This window comes from Moschus berezovskii, chromosome 9, assembly GCF_049115385.1.
Source record: "Moschus berezovskii isolate FMDL1 chromosome 9, NW_MosBer_1.0, whole genome shotgun sequence".
Classification (NCBI taxonomy): Eukaryota; Metazoa; Chordata; class Mammalia; order Artiodactyla; family Moschidae; genus Moschus; species Moschus berezovskii.
This window is the reverse complement of record NC_142468.1, coordinates 68,073,726-68,087,306: the sequence shown is the minus strand read 5'-3', so window position 1 is coordinate 68,087,306 and position 13,581 is coordinate 68,073,726.

Below are 13,581 nucleotides of genomic sequence, written 5' to 3'. Positions count from 1 at the left end.
CAGCGGCAATTCCAAGCCAGAGCCCTCTCCGGCACATACTCAACAATGACTTAAGAACTCCTTGGAATGGAATCAAGTGGGGAACTAAGAACACATATTTGACATTGTACCCTTCCTTCCAGCTTTTAACACTATCTACCTTCAAGATACATGATTTTTTTTTCAGTACACATTGCTCTTTTGCAGGTTCAAAAAGTATTACTATGTGTTTGTTACAGAAAATTAGATAAAGACCTTAAAATCATGGGATTTCCTGGTTCAGTAGTTACAGGTGGTTCCAAGCTTCAGCTCTAAGCTCACAGGTTCAGTCCCTGGCCAAGGAACTAGGATCTCAGAGGCCACAATGCACAACACTCTCCCCCCAAAAAACCCGCAATCTTACAATGCAGAGATGACCACTGATAGTATTTGGGTGCATCTTCTTCCTATCTTGTTTTACAATAGATTTTTAAAAATAATTTCATTTATTTACTTTTGGCTGTGCTGAAGCTCCAATACTTTGGCCACCTGATGTGAAGAACTGACTCACTGGAAAAGACCATGATGCTGGGAAAGACTGAAGGCAGGAGGAGAAGGGGGCGACAGAGGTTGGATGGCATCACTGACTCAATGGACATGAGTTTGAGCAAGCTCTGGGATTTGGTGAAGGAGAGGGAACCCTGGCAAGCTGCAGTCCATGGGGTCGCAGAGTCAGACACAACTGAAAGACTGAACTGAACTGTTCTGGGTCTTTGATGTTGTGCTGGCTTTTTCTCTAGTTGTGGCAAGCAGGGGCTACTCTATGGTCACAGTGTGCTGGCTTCTCATTGCAGTGGCTTCTCTTGTTGCAGAGCATGGGCTCTTGGGTGCACAGGCTTCAGCAGTTGTGGTACATGGGCTCAGTAGTTGCAGTTCCTGGAGTCTAGAGCACAGGCTCAATAGTTGTGGCACACTGGCTTAGCTGTTCTGAGGCATGTGGGATCTTCCTGGACCAGGGATCGAACCCAGGTCTCCTGCACTGACAGGCAGATCCTTTACCACTGAGTCACCAGGGAATCTCTACTATAGATTTTTAAAAACAATTTGATTTATAATTCTGATCATTGCTTTCTAAAACATAATGTAGTATATGTATTTTTCCACATTATTAAAAATTCTTCAAAAATATTTTAATGATGTATCATATAGGTTTACTGCTGCTGTTGCTAAGTTACTTCAGTTGTGTCCAACTCTGTGCGACCCCACAGACAGCAGCCCACCAGGCTCCCCCGTCCCTGGGATTCTCCAGGCAAGAATACTGGAGTGGGTTGCCATTTCCTTCTCCAATGCATGAAAGTGAAGTCACTTAGTCATGTCCGACTCTTCCTGACCCCATGAACTACAGCCTACCAGGCTCCTCCATCCATGGGATTTTCCAGGAAAGAGTACTGGTGTGGGTTGCCATTGCCTTCTCCATCATGTAGGTTTATCATAATTTATTTAACTCTTTTGGATAAGGATAGAATAGCACAGTTATACAGGTAGTTGTAGAAGTCCCAGTAGAGGACTACGGATAGAGAGGGAAACCTAGGAAACTTTGGGAGACCACTGTAAGTTAATGATAGCTCAAGAAAGCTACTGGAATGTCCTGGAATGAAGTAGGCTTGCTTAACTATACAGCTATAAGTAAAAGCCCAAGATATGTCCCAGGCCATTAGGAAGTCCAGACATCAGGTGAGTTATTCTAATTAAAAGGTTGTGGATTGAGTCACAAGCAGGATTTTGGCTAAGTCTGAGTTCCAGGCACATGGGTTCAAGTCCCAGTCTGACTTTTGTCTGGATTCAAGTCCCAGAACATGGGTTCAAGCCCAATAAGGTAAACTGTTTCAGCCCCATAATCCCTAGGCTATTTCTAAATTTTTTCACTGTTCAAATAACACTGTGGTTAACATATGTGTATACACTTCATTTTTAATTTTTAGAGTTGATTTTTAAAAGTAGGATTACAGAATCAAAGAGCTCAAACATCTTTATACCCCTTACATTACCGTTGATGTCTCATGTTTCCACTGAAGCTGTTTCCTCTTACTCTCCTTTGTGACCCCTTTTTAAAAATTCTAGATATAATTTATATACAAAATTCACCCTTGTACAATGTATAATTCAATGAGTTTTAGTATAGTCACAGGGTTGTGCAATCATCACCACTATCCAAATCCTGAACATTTCCATTACACAGAAACTCTGTGTCCAGTATTGGTCACTCTCATTCTTCTTCCCTCCAGCCCCTGGCAACTACTAATCTACCTGTGGTCTCTATCCATCTACCTATTCATTTATTCAACAAACATTTATGAAGTACCTCTTATACACCACACAATCTTCTAGATATAAAAGATATGTAAGACTTCTATGGGAAAAAGTATAAAAGAGAGAGGTGTTGAAAAAAAATCTAAATAAATAGAGAACTATGTCAAGTTCCTGGTTTAGAGTTCATTATTTAGTAACAATGTCAATTCTCCCTAAAGCAATTTATAGATTCAATGCAACCCTAGTCAACACTCTTAAAAATTTTGTGGCACTTACAAGCTTAACATTTTTCAGTTCAGTTCAGTTCAGTTCAAATTTAGGGATATACAAAAAGCCAAAGAGAGCCAAGGTTCTTTTGAAGAATAAAAAGGAGTTGTTTTGGAATACCAACATCTATTATAAAGCTATAATAAATAAGATAGTGTGTTATTGACATATACTCAATCAACAAAAGAGAGAACTCTGCAGCAGACATTGACACTGGATGCCAGAGTGTATCAACGCTGGATATCTGATAGTAGGAGTGAAATAGGAGGGAAGAGCACAGGGTACAACATTTAAAAGAATGACATAACCATATGACGTGATAAAAACTGGTTAGAACTGGGGCTTCTCTGGTGACTCAGTGATAAAGAATCCACTTGCCAACGCAGGGCACATGGGTTCGATCCCTGATCCAGGAAGATCCCACCTGCCGCGGAGCAACTAAGCCAGTGAGCCACACTATTGAGTCTTTGGTCTAGAGCCCTGGAACCACAACTACTGAGCTCATGACCTGCAACTACTGAAGCCCATGCGCCCCAGAGCCCATGCTCTGCAACAAGAATAACCACGGCAAGGAGAAGCCCACACACCATAACTAGAGAGTGGCCCCCACCCACCGCAATTAGGTAAAAGACCATGCAGCAGTGAAGACCCAGCATCCTCAAAAATAAATAAATAAAATTACTTTAAAAAATACTGGTTAGAACCAACTAGGTCCAAGGTGGCAGAATATTTGGCTTCCAGTGGACCTTGAGCCTCGTATATTCACTGTAGTACCCTGACACACCCACCAACGTCATGACAGCTCTGAGGCTGACCAACAAAGAGCGAAATCTTTGGCCCAATTCCTGGAAATCTCTGCTCCTTTCTCCAAATAATTAAAGTAATTCTCCCACTCATTAGCCTGTAAAAAACTAACCATGCCATACTTGGGGGCCTCCTGCCTTCTGAGATGGCCCACACTCTATGGAGTGTGTTTCTCTCTAAACAACTCCACTTCTTACCTATCACTTTGTCTCTCACTGAATTCTTTCCATGATGAGACATCAAGAACCTGGGCTTCATTAAATCCTGAGACCAGGTATGTGATCTCAATTAAAATACCATGGGTTCAAGTCCCAATCTGAGTTGTATGGTTTCAACGGTAATGCAATTTATCAATAAATAGTGCCAAACAATCAGGAATCTGTATAGAAAAACCAGTAAAACTGGATCCATACTCATATTTAAAAGTCAATCCCAGGTGTATTACAGAACTAAATGTGAGCAGCAAAACAAAAAGAACATAGCAATGGAAATATCTTTAGAAATTTGGAGTATAAATGTTCTTAAACATGAAAAAGAAGCATAACTGAAAGAAAATTTTATATTTGACATCATCAAAGTTAAAAATTTCTACTCATCAAAGGATACCTTGATAAGTGAAAAAGGAAACAAGAGTGGGAGAAAAATGGGCAAAAGATCTGAATAGGCACTTTAAAAATTCCTAGTCAATTAGAGTGTAAAGCAGTGTTCAATTTCTTTAATATTTCAGTTCAGTTCAGTTCAGTTGCTCAGTTGTGTCCGACTCTTTGCGACCCCATGAATCACAGCACGCCAGACCTCCCTGTCCATCACCAACTCCCGGAGTTCACTCAAACCCATGTCCATCAAGTTGGTGATGCCATCCAGCCATCTCATTCTCTGTCATCCCCTTCTCCTCCTGCCCCCAATCCTTCCCAGCATCAGAGTCTTTTCCAGTGAGTCAACTCGTCGAGGTGGCCAAAGTATTGGAGTTTCAGCTTTAGCATCAGTCCTTCCAATGAACATGGTTGGAAGAATGGATTGGTTGGATCTCCTCGCAGTCCAAGGGACTCTCAAGAGTCTTCTCCAACACCACAGTTCAAAAGCATCAATTCTTCGGCAATCAGCTTTCTTCACAGTCCAGCTCTCACATCCATACATGACCACAGGAAAAACCATAGCCTTGACTAGACGGACCTTGGTTGGCAAAGTAATGTCTCTGCTTTTTAATATGCTGTCTAGGTTGGTCATAACTTTCCTTCCAAGGAGTAAGCGTCTTAATTTCATGGCTGCAATTAGCATCCGCAGTGATTTTGGAGCCCAAAAAAATAAAGTCTGACACTGTTTCCACTGTTTCCCCATCTATTTCCCATGAAATGATGGGACCAGATGCCATGATCTTTGTTTTCTGAATGTTGAGCTTCAAGCCAACCTTTTCATTCTCCTCTTTCACTTTCATCAAGAGGCTTTTGAGTTCCTCTTCACTTTCTGCCATAAGGGTAGTGTCATCTGCATATCTGAAGTTATTGATATTTCTCCCAGCAATCTTGATTCCACCTTGTGCTTCTTCCAGTCCAGCGTTCCTCATGATGTACTCTGCATATAAGTTAAATAAGCAGGGTGACAATATACAGCCTTGACGTACTCCTTTTCCTATTTGGAACCAGTCTGTTGTTCCATGTCCGGTTCTAACTGTTGCTTCCTGACCTGCATACAGGTTTCTCAAGAGGCAGGTCTGGTGGTCTGGTATTCCCATCTCTTTCAGAATTTTCCACAGTTTATTGTGATCCACACAGTCAAAGGCTTTGGCTTTAATATTTAGGAAAACACAAATTAAAATCACAATGAGCTATTACCATTTACTCACCAGAATATAGGTTACCTAAAATTCAAAACCTTTTGCCTGTAGTTAGTGAGGATGTGGCACATTTGGAACTCTTGTACACTGTTGATTGGTATGTAAAAACATTTTGAAAAACAGGCATATGTAGTAAAGTTGAAAATATACACCAAGGGGTTTCCTTGGTGTCCAGTGGCTAACACCCTGCGCCCCCAGTGCAGGGGCCTGGGTATGATCCCTGGTCAGGGAACTATATCCCCCATGGCACCACTAAGCGTTCACATACCACAATTAAGATTCTGCACCCTGTAACTAAAGATTCCACATGCCACAACGAAAGAGGATCCCGCGTGCCACCAACTAAGACCTGGTGCTACCAAAATAAATAAATATTAGGTTTAAGGCATATACCCAGAGAAAAACATGGTCCAAAAGGATACATTCACCCCAACGTTCACTGTAGTACTGTTTATACTAGCCAAGACATGGAAGCAACCTAAATGCTCATTGACAGAGGAGTGGATAAAGAAGATGTAGTATATTTATATCATGGAATATAACTCAGTCATTTACAAAAAATGAAATAATGCCATTTGCTGCAATGTGGATGGACCTAGAGATTGTCATAGTGAGTGAAGTAAGTCAGAGGAGAAATACTGTGTGACATCCCTTACATGCAGAATCTAAAAAGCAATGATACAAACGAACCTAATTTATAAAATGGAAACAGACTCATGGACTTAGAGAAAAAGGCTATGGTTTCCAGAGCAGGACTGGGGGAAAGGATAGTTACGGAGTTTGGGATCAACATGCTATACTTAAAATGGATAACCTACAAGGTCCTAGTGTCTAACACAGGGAACTCTGCTCAGTGATATGTGACAGCTTGGATAGGAGGGGAGTTTGGAGGAGAGTGGATGCATGTATATGTATGACTGAGTGAGTCCTTTTGCTGACCACTTGAAACTATTACAACATTCCTAATTGACTATACTACAATATAAAATAAAAAGCTAAAAAAAAAAGAAAATACACATAACTAGCAATTCCATTCCTGAAGAAATTCATGCTCAATTGTTCAAGGCTACATACACAAGGAAACTCACAGTAAGACGGTTTGTGATAACCAAATACAAGAACATAGATAGTGGTGATGAATTGTACCATATTTCCTATTTAGAAAACTATACATCTTTCCTCACCATGTGACTTCCATGCCTCCTGTGGAAGGGTTATGCATATCACCTAATTAATTTTTGGTTTGGCCATGAGATATGCTTTGGCCAATAGACTATGGGCAGAGTAGACATGTATTAGACCCACGAGTTTCTTTCAGAGCTATAGATTTTATCTCTTCCACAAAAAGGCATGTCTTAGACAGAGTTTCGGAGAAGGCAATGGCAAGCCACTCCAGTACTCTTGCCTAGAAAATCCCATGGACGGAGGAGCCTGGTAGGCTTCAATCCGTGGGATCGCTAAGGGTCGGACATGACTGAGTGACTTCACTTTCCCTTTTCACTTTCACACATTGGAGAAGGAAATGGCAACCCACTCCAGTGTTCTTGCCTGGAGAATCCCAGGGACGGGGGAGCCTGGTGGGCTTCTGTCTATGGGGTCACGCAGAGTTGGACACGACTGAAGTGACTTAGCAGCAGCAGCAGCAGACAGAGTTTGCTGCTTTATTCTGTGTCTTGGAATGAAAAAACACACAGAAAAGAACCAAAGCTGATACAGTTTACACTATCAAGAGCAAGAAACAAGTGTTTGTTATTGTAAGCCAGTGAAATTAAAGGGTTGTTTACTACAACAAAATTAATATACAACAATGGGATAGCTAAATTCTAGTATATACCAAAATGGGATATCATATAGCAATGAAAATGAGACATACACTCACAGAATATAACAACAAAATAATATTGAGTAAAAAGAAGCCAGATACATGGGAGTTCCCTGGTGATCTAGTGGTTTGGATTCAGTGCTTTCACTGCAGTGACATGGGGCTTAGTCCCTGGTCAGTAAACTGAGATCCCACAGTCCCCTCCCCCCCAAAAAAACCATATACAAAAGAATATATCCAATGTGATTTCATATATATAAAGTTCAAAAACAGGTAAAGCTACTTGCCTGATAGAGAATTCATAGTTAGAGGGTGACACTGTCAAGAAAAGCAAGGACATGATTGCCATAAAAGTCAGAATAATAGTTATCTCTGGGGATGGGGAGTTGAAATGGAAAATGGAAACAAGGTAAGGTTCTATGCTACTTGGTAATATGCTAATTCTTGACCTGGGTGTTCATTTCAGATTTTTCTTTAAACAATGCATTTCTATTATATAAATGTTTATTTCACAATTTAAAAAATTGTAAAAAATTCCCTGCCATTGCTCATTTATTCCTCTAAACCTTCTTTTAAAGTTTCCAGTTATCACTCTCACCTGGAAATCACTATAAATTAATTTCGTAATTGAGATTTCACAAGATGCTATCTTAAAATACTTTACTGACCGCCCAATCTAGAATAGCTAATACTTCTTTTCTTTTTGTTCCTGGAATTTAAAATCCAAAAACCCCCCAGAAAACCACTCACACCAATCTGGCAATGTCCACTATTTATAATTAATCACTGCTGTTGATTAGTCAGAATTCCTTCATCCTTTAAAGGCTTGCACATTTTTTCTTTTTAAATATTTATTCCACTATTTTATTTAAGGTTGAGATCATTGTTGCATGATGATTTCCAGGAACATTTTTTGAAATTCATATATTTATTCCTCATTCTTCCCTAATTCCTATTACTTATTCAGCACCTGCAGTACAGATGGAGATGAAAGAAAATAAAATGATACATTGTTGAGATTTTAGAAAAATTACAATAAAGAGAATATTTAACCCATGTAATATAATGAGAAGCACTATTAATGGGCAATGCTTTGATTTCCATGTTGTTTTTTAAACATTTGCAGTGAGTCATATGATAGTACTGTTGTTTACAGTTCAACATGACTGGGCCTTTTTCTGTCCTTACTGAAGGGAAATTTTCAATGGACATTCAGCTTTTTGGTCATCTGCCTGACTTTAATTTTCTAATCCCTCCTTGGTTATGAAGTTTTGTCTAATTTTATTTATTAGATATCACTCCAAAGACCACTTCCCTTCCTAAAGTTATAATTCATTAATATATTCAATACCATTTTCTTGGTATTGCAATATCCTTGCAAATTTTCCTCATCTAATTCCAACTGCGTCTCTGAAGACAAGTTTCTCTTATACCTCCAGGCATTACATGGGTGGCAGGACACAGATATGACCACACAAATCCATGAAATATAATTTCCTGTCTCTGGGAGAAATCATAGATGATTGCTTGTACCCTCTTAGAATATATTTCAAAAACTATGTGGTATGCCCCTATATCAGCCAGGATTTAACCAGAAAAGCAGAAAGCACTCTAAATATATGAAACAGAGGGAATTTAATATAGGAAATTTATTACACAGCTAATGGAGATAAGCCAAGAGTGGATGGTGAGGCAGTCCCGGAGATTATTAACAGCAGGAAGACTCTACTACACCTAGACTGGAGGAACAAAAAGAAGGTGGGCTTCCCTAGTGGCTCAGCAGTAAAGAATCTACCTGCCAACGCAGGAGACATGGGTTAATCCCCAATCTGGGAAGATCACACATGCCACAGAGCAACTAAGCCTGTGTGCCACAATTATTGAGCCTGTGCTTTAAAGCCTGGGAACCACAACTACTGAGCCCACACGCCACAACTACTGAGCCCACACGCCACAACTACTGAAGCCTGTGCGCCCTAGAGCCTGTGCTCCGCAACAAGAGAAGCCACAGCAATGAGAAGTCCGCACGCTGCAACTGAACAAAAGCCCACACAGCAACAAAGACCAGCACAACCAAAAATAAATAAATAAATACAATTATATATATGTATTTTTAAATGAAGTAGTGGTATTACTGGGGTCAGGATCACCTCGTAGAAGCTGAAACTATGGCAGGTCTGTTGGGCTGGTAAAGAAGCCGTGGAACAGATGCAGTCAATGTTGGAGATACCACCCAGGGCAGAAAGATAGAGATATGAATGTCTTTGCTTCTCACCCTACAACCTTCTACTAGAGCTTCCCATCAGCCAGAACTAGCTGAGAAAAAACAGAGCAGGAGAATAAGGAAAGGGCAAGAAATGGACTTGGGTGACAGGGGGATTCAGAGAAGTCTTACCACTTGTCTCCAGAGTCAAAGGGCTGCCACTTCAGAAAGGGAACAGATTTATTCACCATGGCATGATGGGAGGATCAACAGATGGAAAATTCAATAAAATAAATTTCAATTAAAAATAAGAATACATAAATAAAAAGAAATAATAGGAGGAACATTTTGCCTTGGAAAGTGGTGGTCCTGGAGTACATAATTCTGTAAACATTTTGAAATATTACCAACAGAATGTTTTCCTATAAGCTCTATATGATGTCATTAAAAGTCACAGGAAAACAGTAATCAAATCTATGTGGTGGGTATAGGTGTTCTCTGTAAACTCTTTTGATTTTGCTGTATTTTGAAATTTTCTTTAATAAAATGTTAGAGAAATGTCACTGAGCTCAGTAAGACAGCTAGGCCCACAAAGTGGGATCATTTGTTCATAATTGTTATTGCTTACTGAGTAAAAAAATATTCCCCAAATTACCTGCCTAAAGCAGCAAATATTTGTTATCTCATAGTTTTTGAGGATTGGGAATCCAGGATCAGTTTAGGTGAATGGTTATGGTTCAGAGCTTCTCATGAGGTTGTAATCAATTGGCTGGCACGGGCTGCAGTCACCTGAATGCCTGACTGGGGAAGATGCACTTCCAAACTCACTCATGTGATTGTTGGCAGGACATAGTCTCTCACAGGCTATTGAGTGGAGTTCTCAGTTTGTTGCCAGGTTGACCTCTCTACGAGACTGCCTGAGTGTTCTCCCAACATGGCACCTGACTTTCCTCAGAACAAGTGATCTGAGAGAGAATATCCCCAAGAAGGAAGCCACAGGATTACACTTCTCAGTGAAAATACACATATATACCTAGATTCTGGGAAGATGGCAACAGTGATTATAGTGGCATCAGTTCAGTTCAGTTCAGTTGCTCAGTCGTGTCCGACTCTTTGCGACCCCATGAATCACTGCACGCCAGGCCTCCCTGTCCATCACCAACTCCCGGAGTTCACTCAAACTCATGTCCATTGAGTCGGTGATGCCATCCAGCCATCTCATCCTCTGTCGTCCCCGTCTCCTCCCACCCCCAATCCCTCCCAGCATCAGACTCTTTTCCAGTGAGTCAACTCGTCGCATGAGGTGGCCAAAGTATTGGAGTTTCAGCTTTAGCATAGTTTCTGTTTATTTGTTTAATGTTTTTCAAATTTATTTCTATTTATTTTTGGCTGCACGAGGTCTTCGTTACGGTGAACAGGCTCTTCGTTGCTGTGCTTGGGCTTTCTCTAGTTGCAGCAAGTGGGGGCTACTCTCCAGTTGCAGTCCGTGGGCTTCTTATTGTGGTGGCTTCTCTTGGGGTAAAGCATGGACTCTAGGGCTCCTAGGTTTCAGAAGTTGTTGCACACAGGCTTAGCTGTCTTTGCAGTATGTGGGATCTTAGTTCCTGAACCAGGGATTAAAACTGTGTCCCCTGCATTGGCAGGCAGATCCTTGACTCCTGGATCACCAGAGAAATCTCAGTGGCTCAGTTTTTATATCTTCCCCAATTCCCATACAAAAACAGAATAATTAGACAACAAAGCCCAAGGCCTTTGAAAAATATTTACAACAAAATTTATTTTTTTTTTATTTTTTACAACAAAATTTATAGCAAAGTATCTAACTGTGGACCTAGCTGTCTTGCTGAGTTCAGTGATGTTTCTCCAACATTTTATTAAAGAAAATTTCAAACATACAGCAGGTGACACTACAAACAGATGGACACAAACCACTAAGAGCCATTAGCATTCATATAAGAGAAAAAAGAGAGAAACAATGGAGCATCTGACAGACTTAAGAAGAAACCCTTAAAATAGCCAATAGGTATTCACCTGAAAGTGGTAAGGGCCAATTTGAAAACAATGTCTGAAACCAAGAGGGGTTTTGCCCATTCCAATAGCAAGTGAGTGTAAGGACCTCACAGTATGAAGCTGTTATAGGCTGGAGAAGTTCAGCCTCCCATATTCTAGAAAATAAACAACCCTGACTCCTTCCTAGCACAGAGTCCCACACTGGAGAGAAATTGCTGGAAATGAAGTCAAAACTGAACGGGGCAGGTAAAACAAAAAAGAAGGAAAGAGAAACTCCAAATAAAAGTGGGATAGGAAAAAAAGAGCCAGAAAATCTCAAAAAACAAACCAGCATAGATTTAACATTATATAAAAACAACAAAACAGGGAGCTCTGTGAAGGCAAAAAACCGACTGAATCAAGCCTCCTAAAATTTTAGGAAAACTAATTTTACATAAATAAGGGCAACAGAAAAGTGTGCCACTCAAATCCCATACAAATTTATTGTAAAAAAAAAAAAAGAAAGAGAGAGAGTAAGAAGCAGAATAACATACCAATGATATCATGCCAGAAGGACACAATCAAAAAACAGATCAATACTCTAATGTACCAATGCATAAAATGATAAAAGGCATTAAACATATTATATATGAAAAAACACAAGAATTATAAATATTCAAAAATGAAGTGATATAAGCCCCCAAAAGAAATACCATAAAAAAATCATTAAAAAAAAAAACTAAACTAGATGCAATACAGGAAAAAATCAACACAAGGGATATTTTAAGAAAAGGAGGATGAAAAGGTGGAACATTATTTAAATAAAAAAGACAGGAAGAAATTAAAAAGATTTGAGAGGAAATGACAAATATTGAAGACAGGCAAATAAAATCCAACACATGGGTAAAAGAAGAGTTCTAAGAATAAAAGCAAAACAAGGGAAGAGAATAAATATGAACAATGTTACTCAAGGTAGCATTTCTGTTCTGGGCTCTTGTCTAACACTTGGAAATGAATTGTCTGAGGAGACACATGCTGACGAAGCAAGAGATTTTATTGGGAAAGGGCACCCGGGTGGACAGCAGTAGGGTAAGGGAATCCAGGAGAACAGCTCTGCTACATGACTTGCAGATTCAGGTTTTATGGTGATGGGATTAGTTTCTGGGTTGTCCTTAGCCAATCATTCTGACTCAGAGTCCTTCCCGGTGGTGCACGCCTTGTTCAGCCAAGATGGATGCCAAAGAGAAGGATTCTGGGAGGTGGTCCAGACAAGAGGTGTCTCCTTTTAACCTTTCTGGAGCTCTTCTGGTTGGTGGAGGCTTATTAGTTCCCTGTTCCGTACCAGGACCTCCTGTCATAAAACAACTCATGCAAATAGTTACTATGGTGCCTGGCCAGGGTGGGCGGTTTCAATCAGATGCTTCCCCTAACATTTCTAGAATAAAAAACAAATGAATCAGCTTAAAACTACACATTGGAAAAGCATACAGTGTATCTGAAAATGATGATCCAGAGTGACCAACACCAAGATATAATCTAGTAAAAGTATTTGGCTTTAAAGAAAAAGAAAAAAAAATACTTTGGGCATCTAGGCAAGAACATCACGTGACATACTTCGAAATAATATTCGACTAGTATAATTGACTTCAATAGCAACATTTTGTGCCAGAAGAAAATGGAGTATATATTTAAGACACTCAAGACAAGAATATATGAATCCAGGATTTTATATCCAGAAAAACTGATTTTTTACATCATCAGGAGACCCAGAAATGAGGGTTCGATCCCTAGGTCAAGGAAGATCCCCTGGAAGAAGAGATGGCAGCCCACTCTAGTATTCTTGCCCAGAAAATCCTATGGACAGAGGAGCTTGGTGGGCTATAGTCCATGGGGTCCCAAAGAATCAGACACGACTTTTAAACTAAACAACAACAGGAACTCAGGCATTATTGCTCCCATGAATCTTTGCTAATGATTCTACTAGAGGAAGAGCTTCAGACAGTCAAAATGACTCGAGAGTCACTGACATAAGAACCAGTGAAAGTGAAGTCACTCAGTCGTGTCTGACTCTTTGCGACCCCATGGACTGTAGCCCACCAGGCTCCTCCATCCATGGGATTCTCCCCGCAAGAATCCTGGAGTGGGTTGCCATTTCCTTCTCCAGGGGATCTTCTCAACCCAGGGATCGAACCCAGGTCTCCCACATTGCAGGCAGATGCTTTAACCTCTGAGCCACCAGGGAAGCCCTGTAAGAACCAGTGGTAAACATTAATTACATAGCTCCTTGTAGAACTAAGACTAAATGAAGATAAGAGATAAATTATAGTATGTAACAGCTATATGATCCGACAATGTAGATATAACATGATTATCAAAAAATGTGCAGAGGATGAG